This window comes from Lytechinus variegatus, chromosome 2, assembly GCF_018143015.1.
Source record: "Lytechinus variegatus isolate NC3 chromosome 2, Lvar_3.0, whole genome shotgun sequence".
Lineage (NCBI taxonomy): Eukaryota > Metazoa > Echinodermata > Echinoidea > Temnopleuroida > Toxopneustidae > Lytechinus > Lytechinus variegatus.
This window is the reverse complement of record NC_054741.1, coordinates 56255108-56275430: the sequence shown is the minus strand read 5'-3', so window position 1 is coordinate 56275430 and position 20323 is coordinate 56255108. Positions and strand designations below refer to the sequence as shown.

General features: G+C 35.9%; 1 long non-coding RNA gene across 1 annotated transcript in view; it reads left to right on the top strand.

Moving 5' to 3' along the window:
* The first annotated feature begins 3545 nt into the window (after window positions 1-3545).
* LOC121408434 overlaps window positions 3546-20323 on the top strand; it is a 58137-nt gene continuing 41359 nt past the window's right edge. The window contains exon 1 of the long non-coding RNA XR_005969039.1: window positions 3546-3611. This is a non-coding gene — a long non-coding RNA (uncharacterized LOC121408434). The remainder of the gene's footprint in view (window positions 3612-20323) is intronic.

Sequence of the window (20323 nt, the reverse complement as noted above, 5' to 3'; positions counted from 1 at the left end):
CTGTTTGGCCAATACAAGTTTGCTTACATGGAGCAGGACTAATTTGGCAAGATTCTGTGGCTATTTCTTGTTATTGGTCCGTGTAATTGCTTGCACAAATTAACTCAACAATAAATTTCACTCTAGATTGTATGTTAATAACAAACATTTGTTATTCCTTATCCAGATCATTACTTCCCATTGATCTCACTCTGTGTGTCTGGCCATCTTGGGTACGAAGCAATTAAAAATATTGATCTCGGCTTTATAAGATTCCTTTAAAATAACTGAGGGTGGACTGCAGGTCAGGTGGGATAATGGGTGTGTTATGTACAGTAAATCAGGCAGATAAGTATAAGTCAACCCACATTCTTACCTGTTTGCCTGCTTTTTGTCATTTTACATGTTTGATTCGTCTATTTAACGAGACAGATCAATGCCTCAAGGACGCAACTTAACAGTGGAGAATGCGAGAGGAGCTTCTTACTTATTAGGCTATTGCTACTTCACTCATTCTCCCTTTCTGTGAGACAAACCATTTTGGACATTTATTTTTAAGTTGTTAAAAGTTAAAAATGAATGGTATAACAGAATCCAACAAAGTTCCACAGTGATGGTATTTTTAACATCACAAATGCACATTTTATCCTCCCGATTTTTCTCTCACTCTGACTCTTTACAAAAAAGTCTGATTGAAATAAAGAGCTAACTCATTTTCCTTTTGAATTTAAATGGATTTACTGAAGAATATAATTAGCGATTATATTAAAAAAAAAATTAGCGATTTCTTTTTAATAGGAAATTTTTCAGTTTTTTGTCTCACCTGCATTGCAGAATGAGACTATATTACTATAGGCACCACTTTTTCGATGGCGGCGGCAGCGGCGTCAACACCAAATCTTAACTGAAGGTTAAATTTTTGAAATGACAGCATGAATTAGAAAGTATATGGACCTAGTTAAAATGTGTTTGTTGTTATTGTGGAATAAAGTTGTTTACGATTAACAGAGCATCATGGGTCACCACGAAGCCTATTTTCATTGAAAAAAATTATAAATGAAAATTTTATCCAACTGTTTAATAAGTACTGGAACTTGACAATAATTGGGCTTATAGATTATTGGGGGTGGTAGGGTTGGGGGTAAGAAAGCATTATTTTGTCATGGAAATCTTGCATTGGTTATTGATATATGTTTTATTATTTTGAGCTTGAACAAGTTTTGGTAATTTCTGCATGGGTATACAAGTTTGTGATACAGCAGGTCCACAAGATGTTCTATGTTTTTGCTGCTTGCACTTTGCTGTGATATGGAACTTCTTGGAAGTGAGGAAAATCCTGAAAATATTTGTCCTTCTGCACCTTCCCTAATCTCCTTGACACTCTATAGAAAGAGCATGTAAACATGTTGGGCTCCAGGACAACAATTCTTAGGTGACTAAGCACAGTTGGAAACCAATGCCTTTTGTGGTGCTCACAATTTAAATCTCTCTTCTTTTCTTTTCCTTTCTTTCTTTCTTTCTTTCTCCACTCTCTCCCTTTTATTCTGTGTTCTTTCCTTTTCCTACTTAGATACCTCTCATTCCATGTTGGCCTACATTCTACCCCCTAATTTTCTTTCATTCTTGCTATGTTTTTGTATTTGCCTTTCAAACTCATCTGAATTTTATTGATTAAACCATTCTCTTCTTGCTTTATTAATAACAACCCAACCCTCTCTCTTTATTCATGCATGTGCCTATACATTGTAGGCCCCTACCTTCTTCCCTTCCTCGGTATGTCCGCCTTATCTTTCCTGATAATTCTTCTCTTTAGCCCATCTCTATCCTCCATTTTACTCCTTTTTTTCTTTCTCTTCCTGCCCTGCCCTCTCCATTCTCTCTGTCTTTCCTCCCCCTCTCTCTCTCTGCTCCCCCTCTCTGTACCCCCTTCCCTCCCCTCATCCCCCTTCTCTCCCACCCTCATCCCCCTCCCCATTCGATTGTTCAAGACTACCAGTCTCCTTACATCTCTATTGTTAACCACTCCAAGAGTACAACAGGCACAAACTGCCCAGGACACTTAACAACCAGCTTTTTCGCATTCCTCCATTAGTATGTCACTTTAGCGACTATTGTTGTGCCAATTTGATTGACAGGTTCAATTGCTCCTCCTCTCCCCATTTCGCCGTCTCGGGTGAGCCGCCTAGTCTAATTCAAGACCTATGTTTAGTCATCTGTATTGAACTTGAGAGTACTAATATAAGAAGTGTCCTCTGCATATTCTTTTATCTGGTTTATTTTCTTTGCACACTTTATACAAGTACCTGGCAAACTGTATTGTTGCTCATCATGGATATTGGATACATTAACACAGAAAATATTCTCCATGCACATAATTTTTGCGCTGTCTTCTCATATTTGAACTTCTAATGTTTTAGTGAATAAAGCGCATATTCTTTTTCTGTATATTAATGCATTCAAGTTTTCAAAAGTTGTATATATATATGCCTAATGTTTTCTTCAGATGTCAATTTCCAGGTGAAATCGTACACATATTCAAATGTTTACATCAGTGATTGCATTCCATTATTGACTGTTTCAGATGAAGAAAAAAATTGTTTGTTCCAAATAAGTTTACAAGGCTTGGAAGCACACCAAGTGATGGTGGTCAACCTTTCAATCAGGCTCTGTAGAGGAGCTAAGAATCGGGCGTAATTGAGGATAACAACAAAGATTGTAGGGGTGCATTGTTATGCTGATCCTGAAGTTGTATAGGGAAACTATGCTAAAGATTGTCCCCCTCCATTCACCGTGTTATTGTAACAAGTCCTTCAAACCTCACTAATCAGATTTAACTTTAGGACCAATTCAGAATGTGATGTAGTCTTGTAGCATTCCTAAGCTGTGCATTTCGCATTGATTGCAAATTCAACCAGTTTAATTGCCACAATTATTTTCTTCAACTATTCCTTCAAAATGGCTAAATATGACATCACTGATTGATCTTTAAATAGCTCTAATTAACTAATACACCACAGAAAATAAGGAAACTCCCTTTTTCAAAATTCTTTAACTTTTTACCAGATAAAGTAGTTTTTAGCAAAAAGTAAAAAAGAAGATTGTTACACTTATACTGGCTAATGTATGTTTGAAAATGAGATTAATCCCATGCATTAAGGAGAACACTACAAAATATCACTTTGGGAAAGTTACTGACAAGAATAATTCTTGAGATGTTTATATCCAGATTGTTAATAAATTTTGATTTGTGTGTATCAAGAGCTATTTATGTATTATCTATTCTTTGACTGCATCCCTTGACACTTTTCATATTTTTTCCTTCCTCAAGACAAGTATTATTCAATAAAAAAACACACACAAGCCACATAATTAGAATCAATTTCACTCATTTCTTATTTGAAAAACAGTATTTCATACATGTTGGATAACCTATCAGTTTTGTATACATTATTCTGTTGTTGGTTTTCATGATGTTGAAATTGATTGGGTAACATTTCAATTATTAATTATTATTTGATCATTGATTATTATGACTATTGTGTAATAATTGACCATCTTTCCTCTTCAGGGGATGCATAACAAGTCTAGCTGTCGCACAGAGGAACAGGGAACCAAGCCTTTGTCTAAATTCAGTAAGTAAATTTGCTAGATTTTAATTTTTCATAGTAAAGCTCAAACTAAAAAAGAAAGTATAAAGAAAAAAATTGCTGAGACATTTTCAAAAAATGAAATGATTAATTTCAACTGATGAAAAAAGATTCAATAGTGGAACATTTGGATGTAAAATGACACTCCAGTATAAGCCTAATTAATACAAGTTCCGCCTGCCAAAGCTTCGCTATTAACAAGAAAGTCACAGTCACTAAAATCTCCTGGCTATATTCACATAGGCCTAAATTTTGTGTAATAAATTATATTTCATAGTTTGCTCACCACAGTTCAGATTTTGATACAGAAGTTCTGGTTAACACTGTATGATGAAATTTTTAATTCCAAGGTTTAGTAAAAACTGTTACTTGACCTTCTTCTGGAACATTTTTTTATATCATTCTTCAATATTTTATTGAACAAAGGGGAGGGGGGGATTAGACAAATCAGAAAACATATCATGATTCTTGCATGCTGTGCACGATATGATTTTACCATATTGCTCTGGTGTAAATATTGTATAGTTTGGGTCATTTGAGTTGCTTGTTATAGCTGATCTAGGCATGTATACATGTAAGCTTGCAGCCAGGAGTTTGACTAATGACAGGTTTTAGCAGTATGAATGAATGCATGATTGCACTGTTTATTTAGCACATTCCTAGGCTCACAGTGATTGATGATAAGATCAAGTTGGACTAGTAGTCTTGACCATCAGACCTCTTTTCAAGTTTTTCAGATGATTACATGCCTTATTTTGGTTTACCCATGACATTGCATCAATGGGCTTTGGCAGAAGTCTGGTACCGAAGTAACCTTGTAGATGGAACGATGTGATATTAAATCATCAAACCTTTATCATAGTTTTTAGCAATTTAAGTATTTTTATTCAGTCATACAAATTCATAAGAAATCATATATGAATTTGATTTCAGTGATCTTGGGTGTCAGTATGGGGTAAAAGAGCTAGAGGAGACCATGGTGCTAGTGAGAAAGCAGAAATTAGCAAACCATGAGACAACTTAAAAATGACTGTATGTTTCATTGATTGCACTCACTATGTCACATACTACTGCATTACAATTTAGATCCATAAAGGCAAGTTAATGAAACTTGGCAAAATTTGAATTTGTGTTGAGGTGTCATGATGTAGCATTTCAGTCAATTAAAGGGTTGGGGTTCAAATCCCACCTGGCATTAATGTGACTAATCCACATTTGCCACTCTCCACCCAGGAGTTTAATGGGGCCTGCCTATCCATTGGGATGTGAATGTCGGTGTGATGTAATTGGCTTGTGTGCTAGAATATTCCCCAGGGAGTGGAGATGTTACAGTTTATATTTGGAACAGCAAATGTAAGTAACTAGAGTAATTATGGGGGCGCTGTGGTCTAGTGGTTACGACTACCTTCTTTCAATCAGAGGGACGTGGGTTTGAATCCCAGCCATGGCATGAATTCCTTCAGCAAGAAATTTACCCATATTTTGCAGCACTCAATCCAGGTGAGGTGAATGGGTACCTGACGAGATTCATTCCTTGCATGCACTGAGCGCAGGTTATGGTAGCTTGAACTAGAGCCGGGGTAATAATAATGATAACAATGCACCTCAAAATAGATTATTTCTAGATAGATGGCGCTATATAAATGCCTATTATTATTAATGATAATTACAGGTTTGAAGCACTTAATAACATACACGAATCATCATTTGACCATTTTGACCAGTTTTAGGGCCATGTAAATTCAAAGTGTTTATTGCACCCCCCCCCTTCCCTTTGTATTTAATTTCACCATATTTCTTTCAAATTTCTTTCTAGTATTTCTCTCCCTCCATCTATCCATCTTTACGATGAAGAGCATTCTTTGGGGAAATATCATGCATTTATCCCAGGTCCTTGTTAGGAAACATGACGTTGTTGTGGTAGTGTTGACTGGTTGGGGTTTAGAAAAGGATTTTAGGATTGTTTGGTTGCCAGTGTATCGCTGGCAGCATCCGTCGCCACGACAACAGGTGTAGCCATGAACTTGGGAATGGTAAATCACCAGGTAAAGTTTGGAATAGGAGGGAAAGAGAGGATGTGAGGATGAGGAGGGCTGTCCCTTGGGGTACTTTTATACCCACTCCAACGTAAGAATAAGCCAGTTTGTAGTTACGGGGGTTTATTTCCAATTCGTCTAATGCCAATTCGTCCAATGGCCAATCGTCTACTACCATTTGGTCTATCATCAGTCCATCTACTCACCACTTGGTCTACTTTCATTTAGTCTAATGCCACTTTGTCTAATAACCAGTCGGTCCAATAGTCATTTAGTCCATATACCATTTGGTCTAATTAGACTAAAGTGTTAAATATGCAAAATGAATGAAAAAACAATGGGTATTAGACCATCTGGTTATTACACAAAATGATAATAGACGAAATGGTGATTAGACGAAGTGATGATTGGACCAAATGGTTATTGGACCAATTGGTTGTTAAGACGAAATGTTGATGGACGGAATGGCATTAGACTAAATGAAGTTTGACCAGTGAACGAATTGGCAATTTACCATTCCACTCTGAGCATGATCAGAGGAAGTTCATTGGTACTTAAGTGACATGGTGGTTTCAACTTTCATAGTATAAGCAAAATTTAGCACCTACTTTGATGTCCTGATTAGTGTTTTTCATTTACATCCACAAAAAAAATGATTCATCCACGAACGACTGGTATTTCAGTTTGCCAAGCACATTGTACAACATGCTCTAATATGTATTCAAAGTAGAGGTGCAACAATACAGTACACAGAGTGATCATTAGTGTGCTATTCTAGTCTTCATCCTGCTATGTTAGGCATGCTTAATATTATCTTGCTTGAAAATCTGAAAGTTTGGCCAAATGAAAGGTCATTTGACCAAAATAGTCCATGAAGTAACTATGATCTGGTCTACAGCCTGCCCATAGACTACAAAACCCTTGTCAGGTGAAATATATCTAATATATTTTTTCCCATACATCTCTCTGGACTAGGTAAAGTTGTTGGTAGTTTTGCGCCAATAAAAAGAATCCTTTGTCGTATACTAATGACAAGCCTACACGACCTATTGGGGATATTTGATTGTTTTGTCACATGAGGAAAATATCTGGAATAATCTAATCTGGATAAATTCTTGATCAGAGTAGGTATGAATGCACCTGAAGATTACTCCAGCATGCCATAGGAAATCTGCATTGTAAGAATGTGCCTATAGAAAATGTTCAGCATCCCAGGAAAAGTTGATTGCATTACACAAGTACTAGTTATAGGAACCAGGAAAATTCAAATTAACGCGCTCTTTCTGATCCGGCAAATTATCCCGATCTGAACAATCTCGAGATTAATTGTAATGGAGACGCAATTATTGCGCTAGTTCCTGGGATTAATCTCGAGATTGCAATCCCAAGTCAACTTGAGATTATTTGCAAAAAAGCACGCTATTTCACGAATTGTGGCGCTAATCTGCAGGTGCAGACGCACTCGGTTTATTTATTCATGGCGTCAGACCATGCCCCGCTCAAGCTGGAATTGCTCTTGTTGCGATGGTGGAGATGGGATTTCTTGAATCTCGAGATTAATCGCGAAGAGGGCCGATCAGGCTAAAATCTTGAGATTCAGCAAACTCGGGATGGTGTGCAGCACTACCTAAAGAGTTAGAGCTAATTCCAACCTCATAACAAGTTTATTTCGATGTAGGCCTACATGTATAGTAGAAAAAGAAATCACTCAAGCATTACATTTAAAATTTCATCAAAATTGGGTTTAAAAGTAGGTTTGAAAAAGTTTTGAGATTTTAAATTTTTGCTACCTTTCACAAAACAGTGATGTGCACATATTAGGGAGCTGGAGATGCCGTACTCACTGATTCTGTTATATTGATGTTATGAAATGTTAAATATTTCAACTTTCTCTATTCATGTTAAAACATCATGGATTGAATCTTTCTTGATTTATAAGTAGACTTTCCTGAGCTACTTTATTATTTAAACTACAAAAGTCGAAATACTTGTATAATTTTCATATTTTATGTCTCTGGCAAACAAATAAATAAATTTGAGGTTGTGAATCCATGCTAAATCACCTGCAAGTAAATTCATGATGGTATGCTAATTGGATGTTCAGGTGTAGTTTCTCTGTAAATATCATTTTTCATTTTCCTTTTGGGAACTATCTGCCAAATAATGTTTGTTCACATTAATATCCAAGGGGAGGAGAATTTCAAGAGTCTGTGTCCAAACCCGCATAGACAGGTGTGGCTGGACGGCTGGTAGGACGAGAGATAAGATCAGGAAAAAAGTGGTCCATGGTCTTCAATGATAGTCTGAAACCTGGATGCATCAACCGCAAGTGATAGAAATCTACTTCCTTAGCCACTGTCCTTCGCTATCTAGTTAACACAGTTCAAAAATAGAAATGCCAAACTTAATTCTTGTCTTCTTTCCGGTTTAAGTATTGTCCATGTTCGCCCCTCTTTTCTATGTCTCCTTTTGTTTAGTCCCACGCCCTCTCTGACCAGGAGTAGTTTTGTTTGAATGGATCAATTTAGAGGTCAGAGAGTAAAGGAGTGATGTCAATATTATGATAAGAAATCTTAAATTTTATGATAGTAAAGGTTACTTCCAGGTTATTTGGCAGACTGGCAGCCCAGAGCCTGCTGCTCATCTTTTTTGCACAAACTCATATAAGTATTTTAATGATTCAACATTATATCACTCAATTCTACATTGATTTTTATTGCCTCATTTCATTTTATTAAGATTGAAATTGAGGAAATATCATTTCCCTTAAAAATGAGACATAGTTTAAGCAGTGCTTCATGATTAATGGTCATAAAATATTAAATTGATCATTCTGACTTAGATGATGATTAAAGAGAAATTCCAGTAGTTGCAGTAAACACTGATTACATGAGAAAGTCTGTAAAACAAGGCTTAATTGTCAGTATATCATCGAGGATCTAGATCTGGTACAGTTACTTTAACTGAACTTTGTGAATCTTGAAATCTACGCTTAAAAATGTTCACACCGAAGATCCCAAACACAGATAAGCGCACGTGGGACAATGTATAATTATTGCTTAGAGCGTCGGGCCCAACGCTCTACCCGAATCCCGTGCTTATTTGCTGATTTCTCAGCAATTTCTTCCAGAATCCTTTGGCACATGCGTTTTATTTATACAAACAGACACTTTGGTGGTCACTTCATTGGATTCTGTACGAACTCATTTTGATATTGTTACCAAAACTAGCATTTACCTTTAATATTGATTTTAGTATTTTCCGAAAGGTTGTATCCACTAATTCTCAGATCATCATTGCTGAAATCACTTGGTCTAATATGAGTTTGTTCTAACTGCCAGTTGGTCCAGTGATCACTTGGTCTAACAACTTGATCTAATACCAAGATTGCCTCTAGTCATTTCCAATTTGTCTACTTATTTTACATTTTGCAAAATGAAGATTTGGTTAATACCAGTTCAATCATATATGTTGATATACTTTGTTTATCTTCTTTCTTTTTTTTATCTTAACAATGTATTCTATATTGTCTATGTTTTGGGAACTGTGCTTGTACAAGGCCCCGTGAATTTTGTTTTTTTTTTGCTGTTCTCCATTTCATTTTTACTTTTGCTTGTTAATAATTTCTTATATTTTGAATCATGTATATTTTTAACCAAGAATGAAAGAAATGCAAATGGAATTCAATATCAATTGATTGGTATAAGGCCAAGTGAATATTGGAGTAAACTGGTAAAGTGTAACTGGAAATATGGGCTTAATGACAATTGGACCAAACAGTAAACAAACTGGTTCTAGGATTAGCCCCACATGTGGGATTAGACCACATGGAAAGGACACGAAATGGTTGTCGACCATTGGGCAGTTAACACTTCAAAGTTCTTTCCATATTTGTTTTTATCATCTTTCCTCTATAAAATCCTGTTTGTTCAGGTCAGGAAAAGAGTTTTTTCTTGAAACCTCTTTCTGGCCCTTTTTTTTTAAATTTATTTATATTTTTTAAAAAAAGATATATTTTAGTTTCTTTGAAATTATACAGAGGGCTTGTAACACAATACCAAGGGTAACAAATACAATAAGGTACCAGCATATTCTTGATTTTTTCTTTTTTTATTTACAAAATAACAAATGAAACAATTTTTACAGTTTGGATTTGAACAGTGCTTAGCATTCTGGATGAGAGGGAGGGGGAGTCACATTAAGCCACATTTAAACACGTTTTTCCATAAATTTCACTCCCAATCAACATGGATCAAGCAAAAAACAAACAAACAAACATGCTGCTAACAAATGAATTACTGGCCTCACCAAAGTTGAGACCAATATGGGGGAAAATACCCAAATTGCAATTTTGATAAATATATTAGTAAATTGTTACAGACTCAGAATTTTTTCAAAATGTTTTGATGTTAGACTCAAGGAACGTAAACTTCAAGGGGATTTTTTTACACCATAAAGCAGATAATCACAATTGGAAAAATTAGCCTTTTCTAAAACAGTGATGGAAAGGTCTATTGCATTGCATCTGGTAAGAAAATTAAGCATAATTAAGAAAACACAGGTTATCTTCTCCCCTTTATTTTAAAGTTTGTTTTATTCAATATTTTATTTTATTTCTTATTATTTCTTAAAATTTTAATAAGTTTTATATCTTATTTTGGTTTATATGTGAAAATGTGTTACAGGAGGCCAAGGGCATACTTCGTGAAACCAGTGACGAAATAATCAGTTAGTCAAGAACTTGATTCATTATTGTGTAGCGATGTGAGGAGGGGGGCTTGAATGCATGATTTAATATTGTAGGGAGGGGGCGGATGGGATCCGGTGTGAACAAAATAGGCAATAAATGAGAGGAATTCCGTGGGATGGAAAATTGTGATGGGTTTCACAGACACCGTATGTTCGTAGTTTGGTTGAGAGCTGAGGGCTTGGGAAAGGATTACCATTGATGGGAAGTGTATTAAAAGCTTGGAGCATTGCAATTATGAAATATAAAAGTATGCAATTATTGAATTCTTCAAATGCCATATTTGCTTTTCATTTCTTTTAGAATGGGGAGTTGAATTTTAAATTTTCATCTTTATATATATGCTACATGTAGAGCAGATAAAGAAAAACACTAGCTCTATTACAATTGTCAATGGTAAATAGTTTAAACTTTGGAATTTACTGAGAAGTTGGTTGATCATGAGAAGCAGCTTTTGCAGCAATTCCACAAATTTAATCTGGAGTATTTTTGTGCTTTCAAATTTTGTTGTGATATTGTTATTCTTAGTTTTAATTCTGGCAGTTGTACCGTGGTCCTAGAAAGTTATGCCCTTTTTACACAGGATTTTCTTAACCCCGGACTATCGCTAACCCCGTACTATCCTTAACCCCGTACTATTTTTTTTCCTTTTCACACATGCCAAATTGTTATTGCTAACCCCGGATAAGGAATGCTTGCTTTTTACACACGAAACTCGCTAACCCCGGACTAGTGGTTTTTGTCGATCATTCGTAGTACAAGTGCTTCACTCGCAATTTCCTTAACCCCGTACTATTTAAGCTTAGCCCACTTTCGTTTTACACATGCGATCTTAACCCCGTACTATTGCTCTTAGCACCGCAATTGGTGGGATAACCCTGCTTTTTTGCAGGGCCAAATAATCCCGTACTATAGGTGGGGTTAGCCCACTTTGCAAAAACGCTGTGTAAAACGAAAGTGGGCTAAGCTTAACCCCGTACTATAGGTGGGGCTAAATTGCCATTTAGCCCCACCAATAGTACGGGGTTAAGGAAATTTTAGCCTGTCTAAAAAGGGTATTAGTGAACCCCTCCACAAAATGCATTCCTTCATGCTGAGTGTTGAATGTAGACAACAACCCTACAGTGTCAGGCGAGTCCAGAGAAACAAGCTTCTTGGGACGTAATATTTCATAGCATGACCTCACAATTGAATGGCAGAACATGAACACGTTTAAATATGTTCATTTTCTGGTGGGGTTCTTGATTGTTTTAGCACCACTGTATGTATGTGTACATTCATCTATGCTAGACTGTTAAAAAAACCCTGATTTCACAGAAAAATAAAAGAAGATTTTGCAGAAAGCAATACCAGAATCATTCTTTAAATTCATGAAATAGGAATTTTTCTGCAATTTAACAGAACAGGTCTGTTAGAAAAAGGGGAAAAGAGTGTTTTATTTAAGGAAATTTGTAAGATTACACACACCAAATACCAATTTCCTGTAAGATTACGCAATCTGGTAAGATTACAGGTGTTCTCGAGACTCTGCTGCAGGAACTTCTTTTAGTTTAAGGATAAATTTTCTAACAGTGTAAATGAGTAAACATTATAAGTAGAAATTTATGAAGATGTTCGGAAAATGAACATTTAGAACGGGGAAAGATGGGAAAAGGGATAGGAAAAATCAAATCAGTATCATATGCACTCAATTTTTTTAAGTTCAAAGATCAGTGCCAATTTACCTCCCCATCAAACAATTAACTGATTATAATTCTTTGTCATTGAAATGTAAGGAAAACAATTTTCCTGTTGTGGAGAAGTATTGATTATCTTTATACTTCTCTGGGAGGAAAATTTGTCAAAGGAAAAAGTAAGTTGTTCCCTCCATTTCTTTTCAGTGCAACAAGTGAGCATTCATTGTTCGTCATCACAGTTGTCAGAAAGAAAGGAGCCTTTAAATGCAATCAGGTTGAAAAAGATCTACCAAAATGGTTTTCCCATCAAGTAGATATTTTATTCATAGTGGGACCCTTTTCATATTTGTAGATTGTTATACTAATTTTACTTAGTTGCACTTTATTTGATTATTGATGCATTTATATTTAATTATTTTTTTCCTTGAAGGGAGGAGTAATCTGTTTTAAAAGAAGTTTGAATATTTTGGGAAGACTATATTACTTTCAATAATCAGCTCATTTAGTATGTATTGGTACATTACAAACCAGTATGAGAATGGAAATAGAATTTATGACCAATATTATGCACAACTTAACTCCGAAAAATGCAGGAGTGAGCAAAGAAACGTGACTAACAGATCATTATGTATGCAATTATTTATTTTGTAGAAAAGCTTCTAGTATGTTGATAATATCTTGATCCCTTTACCCTACTACAGCTTTTTGTGTCAATTTGTATGTATGCGGGGGATGGCTCATACATAACTTTGAATGTGAACATAGCATTTTGGATGAATTGATTTAAGTCATAGTTCATGCAGTATTAGCATTCTTTCCACAAGAGAGTCATTAACACACCATTATCTCATACACCTATCATATTAACATCTGTACGGATCATTCATCACCATCATTCATGCAATATCTGAACAAGAACTGGTTGATTTTCTGGTTGTTCGTAGGAACCCAACAATTTTGCTCAATTGAAAAACCATCAAATATGGAAACTTTTTTTCACTGTGTCTTATTGAGTCAAAGACCTGTTGTTTAGTGACTACTTCCCAAGGCCTCTTGGTAGTTAAGTTGGATGGCTTCAAACTTGAAGCTTTCTCAGTGAATGGGAATTGCTCAGTGAATTTTCCCCTCTTTTGTTTCAATGTATGTTATTGTTGCAGGAAAGAGCTTGTTTTTAAACATAGATTTTAATATTATAGAGTGGTGAACTATGCTATCATTATTGAAACGTGTCTAGCTATACCTATGGTTAGTGTATGGAGCCAAAGTATTTTTTAAATTTAAATTATGGAATTCACCCAATTGCTGAATTCTACAAACACCCTTTAGATGGCTCTCCATATAGGATTTATATCCCCTTAGGCCTTTATTTTCAAATACAAGGATATGATCTATTCTGACCAGCATCTTAACCGTCTTTTTTCATTGCAGATTGAAGAGAAGGGGGAGGGTTGTGTAAAATAAACAAGTCTTCATAAAAAAAATGGCCAGCAAGTCATTCCAACAGAAGATAGAGAGAGTAGAGCAATTGGCTTTAATTTCAGAAGAAAGCTGTTATACCGGATATGACAGTGCAAATTTGTTAATGAAAAGGAGCATTAATGATCATATGAATATTTGGTAAGGAACCTTCATAAGGATGTCAATGATTTTGCTGCTTAATTTCATGGTTTACCAGTCTCGTTCAGCTTGACCATCTAGCTGTCATGGTTGTACTTTAATGAAGAATCTCAAGTTACGATCTTGACCATGTCCTTGGGATGCAGGCATTTGTCAAACGATTATACCAGGATTTTTAGATCACACGCAAGATCTCAATTTCTTCGTCTTAATATCGTTACAAGATTTCAACCTCAAAACGGAATATAATGGCCGATTATTTGGACTGTCATATTATGATTCCAGAGAGTTAAAACATCATTGTGGGATGGTTCCAAAGAGAGATTCCAGATGTTCTTTTTTCATAGATACAATACTTATTTTGTCTTGATTTTTTTTTTCTCATTTGATGTTTTTGTCATCATCTGCTATTTTCCCCCTTTTTATTCCTTTGTCTATTTCCTCTTTTTGTAAATATGCTTTTCCTTCAACGCTGTAAAAATGCTGTTAAACATTTAAGCATGTTGATTAAGCCTGTCACTGTAAAACTATTGTTTAAAGTTTTAAACAAGTTTAAACTTTTGAACACATAGTTTTAAAAAAGCTTAAGCAACATGCAGTTTTTTATGTGAAGGTACTAATAGCTGAAAATGCATGATTTAAACATATAAAGTACAACCAGCAAACCAAACACTAAAAAATTTTGATCAAAATCAGACAAGAAATTTGAAACTTGCTTTTTTTGCTGAGGCTGTTTTATATGTCTTCGTGATTATGCAATGAGTAACCTGATGATGTGATTTCTCAATATTCTTTTGCATTTTATTGTGTGAATTTTTTTTCTTCAAATTTTATCCTCAAATGTAAAAAGATAATGGAATACTGATTCAATACCAACACCAGGCCGGAACTTGGTGTAAATGAAGTATCGGAAAACATTGACAGGGACGGTGGGAGTTTGAAGCCAAGACTAGAAGTAGAATTCAACATGCTGGAAGGGAGAAAGAGAGAGTGAGAGAAGAAAGAGAGATCAGAGCGAAGGAGACGAGAGATGGATGTGGATTTTGGGGGGTAATGGCACGCAGGGTCGTGGAGAGTTCCTCTCATCACCCCCTCACCTCACACCCCATCAAGTCTCTGAGCTCAACTATAATTACATAAACACAATAAGGATTACCTGTTGGTCCCTCCAATGCCTACAAGCCCTGAGATGGTTGGTTGGTGGTGGTGGTAAGAAAAAAAGAGACTGAACTTGGCAGCGGGCTGTTCTCATTGCGTTAGTTGACCTCTTCTGTTTTATATCCCACGTTCTAAAATCTATGTCATGTAGTTGAATGCAGAACCATGAAAAAACATTGCCGTCCATGGTGCATGTACAACTAATGGGGTTGGGGGGCACTACCATTGTAGGTGGGTTGACACCATGCTTGCATTAGTGAAAAGATGATCGTTATTGCAAAAAATGAGGGAAAAGGGGTAGGGCTAGGGCCTATACCTATCAAACCTGGATATGTAAATGGTAGACCTGTGTATACATTTCACCCCCTTATGAAATACTGTAGAATAGGTGTTATTCTGGGCAGGGAAATGATGATCACTTGATAGGGTTCAATTTGAAAATCCATGTATGAGCCTGGTGATGTTCTTGTAATGATAGAGCTCCCACCCTTCCCCATCTTCCTAACAATTCCCTGGTGGCACAGTCCAGTTCAGTTTGTGGTAGAGTGCAGTTTTATTTTGTCAGATACCTTTATAAATATCTCTGCAAAAAAGGTCAGAAAAGAAAATGACAACAGAGACTTTTGTGCTTTGAATGATTGACCTGGCTTCTAAGAATATTTCAATGCAATTTAAGCAGTGATCAACTTGGTAGCGGGTCATTTTCTTAGAATTAGTTAACCTTTGTCTTTTTTGTTGACATTCTGGACTTGTGCAAAAATAATTTGTTTCATTCATTCATTGATTTAATTTACACTTCGAATTTAAGTTATTTGAAGCTTTCTCTCAACGTCATAGTCCCTTTTAATTCAACTTGAACAGTATTGACTCCTTAGTGTAATGGCCAGGGGTGGGGAGGGATAACTGTATTGCTGCACATAAGGAACTAGATAAATGGGCATAAATTTGGGGCATAATTTTCTCTTATATAATTTGATGCAAATGTATTTGAACCAACTCTTGGTAGCAGGCAAATTAATTATAGAGCAAAGGCTCATTTACCTCCAACATCAATCCCAAATTAGCCTCAAAGGAGTCCCCATTTTTTTTAAGTCATGCACTAGAAAGTGTAATATGGCATGAACAGAAGTGGCAGTAGACCATATATGAATAGATTAAAAAGTTAACCAACCAATTACTTTTATCTAGTGTACAGCTATTGCTTAGTGCATTCTTATCATCACTGATTATTAATTGAACTTCACAGAATATATCAAGATTTAGTTTTTCACTTGGAGATAATACAATGGCAAAAGTGGCACTATTATACATGTAGGTTATCCTTCTTTCCCATAATATACTGTATAGACTGTTAAATATCTATCAGAGGTTTCTTACGCTCCAGAAATAAATCACTTTACCCTCAAAGACAGTTGGATATATCAGAAGTGGGTCCAATTAAGATCAAACATGGCCTGACACACTTGTTCGCTGAATTAAATTAAGCCATCATCCACCAGCGGACAAATTTCCATATGTCTAGACAGTGGTCACCTTTAATACAAGTAGTGGGAGGCTTAAGCCATCACTCGAAGTTCCGCTGAGTGATGTGTTATGATGTTAGAGGCAAACCATGGTCTTCCCTTTCATAAATTTGATCCTTTGTTTTGAAATAGTCTATTCTCTGAAGACTCCGAGAGAAAGGCGAGATTCTGAAGTTCACTCCGATGAGGAAGAGAAGGGAGAGATAATAAGAGGGGGAGTGAGAGTGAGACAGACAGAGACGGGGAGAAAGAAAGATACACAAAAGGGTAACAATAAAAAAAGCAGATAGAGAAATGTAAACAAAAGAGTTATAAGTAGGTGGAGGGCTCTGGGAACAATTTTTTTACAGGGGGTGCTGATGTAGATTTGAAAAGCAAAAAAAAGGGGGTTTCACTTCACATTGAAGGTCATTTTGGTCCTGAGAAATTTGAAAAGCAAAAAAGGGTTTCACTACAGTTCCCCAGCTTCCTAGGGCCATGAATAGGGTGAATCCACATTGCAAAGTCATAGTAAATAAACGTGTATCTTTTGAAAAAAAGACAGTTAATGAGGAGTAGAGATGGATAGAGAGAAGAAAACAGGAAAATGTTCAGAAGGGTGACATGTTGAAGGAGAAGGGAATATAATAAAAGGAAATACAAAGATCCAGATGCACAGATTCAGCTCTTGAAATTAAAAAGGGGATAAAATATATTTTTTTTTTGGTAACAGTGGAGTGACTTACCCAGTTAAAGATAGGAGTGGGGTCCCTGGAATGGGTCGCTTTTTTGGAAGGAATCCCTGAACATGGGGTATGGTTTCATGCTGGAAAATCCCTAAACATGGTCCCAATTTTTAGACACTGGCCTTAAACATGGGTCCATATTCTCCTCCAAACCAAATCTAAGACCCCCCCATATGCCTAGTTACTGTGCTTTATAGATTGATATGTTTGTAATTATTGATATCATTGGATTAACAAATATCCATCTCAAGATCTACAGTAGATGTAGAAGTATTAAATAGAAATCTGAGTTCATACATGGGCATAACTCAGAGAATAAATAATTTGCTTTAATTCGTCATCTTTTTAAAATGTTCTAAGTGTAAGTGAACTTATCTCTGTCTATATTAACATCAAATAGAGTGCTAACATGGACAGTTGCTATCAGTAGGTGCATGGTGATATACTCTGTAATCCCCTTTTTTGCATTTCATTTAAAAAAATGAAAGCTGTATTTAAGTTATTTTATTGTAAAGGGCGAACAACACATATGATTATTTATGTGGGTAAGATCATAATGTCTGAAAGTATTTATTCTTAATGGAAGTGTTTTATATGTAATTCACTAATTTTACATCAGATGTAGATACATTTTTTATGCAGGTAAAACTTGAGACTGTAAGAATGGATTAAAACTGTCAGGTGGGAAACAGCCTTTCTTGTTTGGTGGGTGGTTAGGATTAAGTAATAGAAGCTTATTAAAGTTTACTTGGTGTGTTTACACAAAAAACTAAGTCCACATCAGATGTAGATTAACGTTGTGGCTTAGACAAGTTAAAGATGTTAAATTGGAAATGAATTAATCTGTCTGGCCAGACTGTATGCTATGTAGATTATTTTTATAAAGACAATAAAAGGTTTATTAATGATAACTTTGTGTGATTACACTGACCACTAAGTCCACATCAGATGTAGATTAACATTGTATCTTAATTAAAGCGCACTGTAAAAACTGTGGTGTTAACCTGACACTGGTTGGTGTTAATAGAGACATTATCCTAAGGTGCTAAAATTTGAGAGATTGAACATAACACCAAAGAGTGTAAACGTAACAACCAAAGGTGTTAAAGGTGTTAAACTAACACTGTCAATATAACACCAGTGTAAACTAACAGGTTTGGTCCTCTATGTACACTGGTTAACACAACGGTTTTTGCTGTGTGTATTATTCTGGATCAATCTTTCATGTGGGAACATAACATTTAGTGTGTGGATGGTTCGGAATTATTTAACACAATAGAAGCTTATTAATTTGGTTTTTTACCACTAAGTCCACATCAGATGTAGATTAACATTATATTTTAAGGAGTTAAATGTATTATTCTGGAAATGTATTCTTCTGTCAGATGGAAACATAGCTATAGTGTGTGGACGGGTCATGATTAAGGCAATGTAATGTTATTAATGTTAACCTAGTGTGTTTACACTTACCACTAGGTGCAAATCTCATGTAGATTATCATCATGTGTTTTGTAGGAATTAATATGTTAGGTGAGAACGTAGCTTTCAAAGTGTGTGTATGTGTCGTTCATAATTAAAGTAAAAGCTTTTAAGTGCTAACCTAGTGTGTTTACACTAACAACTGATTCTTCATCAGTTTTGTATTGAACTCATTTTATATGGCACTTACTCTGGAAAAAGGGAAATTGTTATTTTTTTATTTTTTGAACGCAAAGAGCAATATTGTAAGTCAACTTTATCAAATTTAAAAGAAAATCTTTTTTTTTACTAGAAAATCATGTTCAATTTAATCTGAGAGGTTCAGCTGTTTATGGACAAAAGTATATTATTACTGCCATACATTTTCATAAATCTGATTAGAATTCCAAATTACAGCAATGCATTACTCAGTGATATGATAACATTTTTTTGTGATTGATATTACAAGTCATGCTCGTGAACATGATATTGCCAGAATTCATACATTCTAAGCCATCTTGGAGAGAATCTGAATTAGTTTTCATCCCAAGCCACTTCACAGCATCAGTATAGAAATTATTGAGATACAGGAGGCTTATCACCAAACCACGCATCTCAATTTTAGATGAGCCTCTTTTACCAGCATTAGGTCAGTAACCTAAATTATACCAATGAAAGTCATTGTTCATTCTGTTTTGAGTTTGCAACAAATCTCATTACCAATTCAATCCAATGATCTGTACTTGTGTATTCATGCCATTATGCTACCACAGAATGAATTTCAAATGCCATCCAGAACATGTAAATTGATAGAGTTATCAAAATGCTGTCAGCTGAAGTACACCGTCTAAATGCCACTTCGCGGTCTCCACAACGCTAACATTTAGATAACAGAGCCTTGTTCATGCAGATTCAGGCCACTTTAAGTCCGCGTGTGCAAATATCCCGGGTGCGACACTCGAGTCGGTTATCAGCGTCCCCACCCCCCAACTAAAAGTGATCTCATTTCAGCAAAGGTGAGATGATTTGCATCCAAGCAAAAATTGGGTCACGTTGTCTGCCGGTATCCCTCCCCCTGCGCCGCGCAGCCGCCGCCGTCGTCGATCCATCCCTCTTAACCATCAATGATGCCACTCATGGACGATGTGTAAGGGGTATACTGCGGAGTTTCCAAACGGGCATGAATCGCACCTTCCGTTTTTGTTTTAATGGCTTGGAGTTTGAGAGGGTGATATTACTGGAGTGGTATGATTCATAGCTGCTATTGACGGGGAAGAGAGGAGCTGTAGGATGGTTGTATGCAAGCAGCAAGACGACAAGCAACCCGATATAGGGAGTGATTTGGCTCTGTCGTTCTCTCTTTGGTATTGGGGTGATAATGGCATGTAATTACATTGCATTCTTAAGTAATGACATATCTATGGAACATGGATCTGATCTCTTGGGAACAAATAATGTTTGGATATATATAAAAAGCCAGACAGACCAGTAATAGAAATGTGTTAAATTATATGGAGACCTTAGAGACAATAAAGACAGAAAGGAGATTGTAAGGTTTTGTAGAGAGAGAAAAAGATATATATAGTTATACGTGCAGATGGTAAAGAGAACAGAGACAGATACAGGTTGACGAAGAGATAGGTAAAATATTGGGTGATTTATGGTGTTGAAATCTGGTGTTTGTGTTGTGACAACACCAACACCAGCCACAACAACATACCCGGTACCTGAAATGATGCTGGTGTTGGGATAGACCT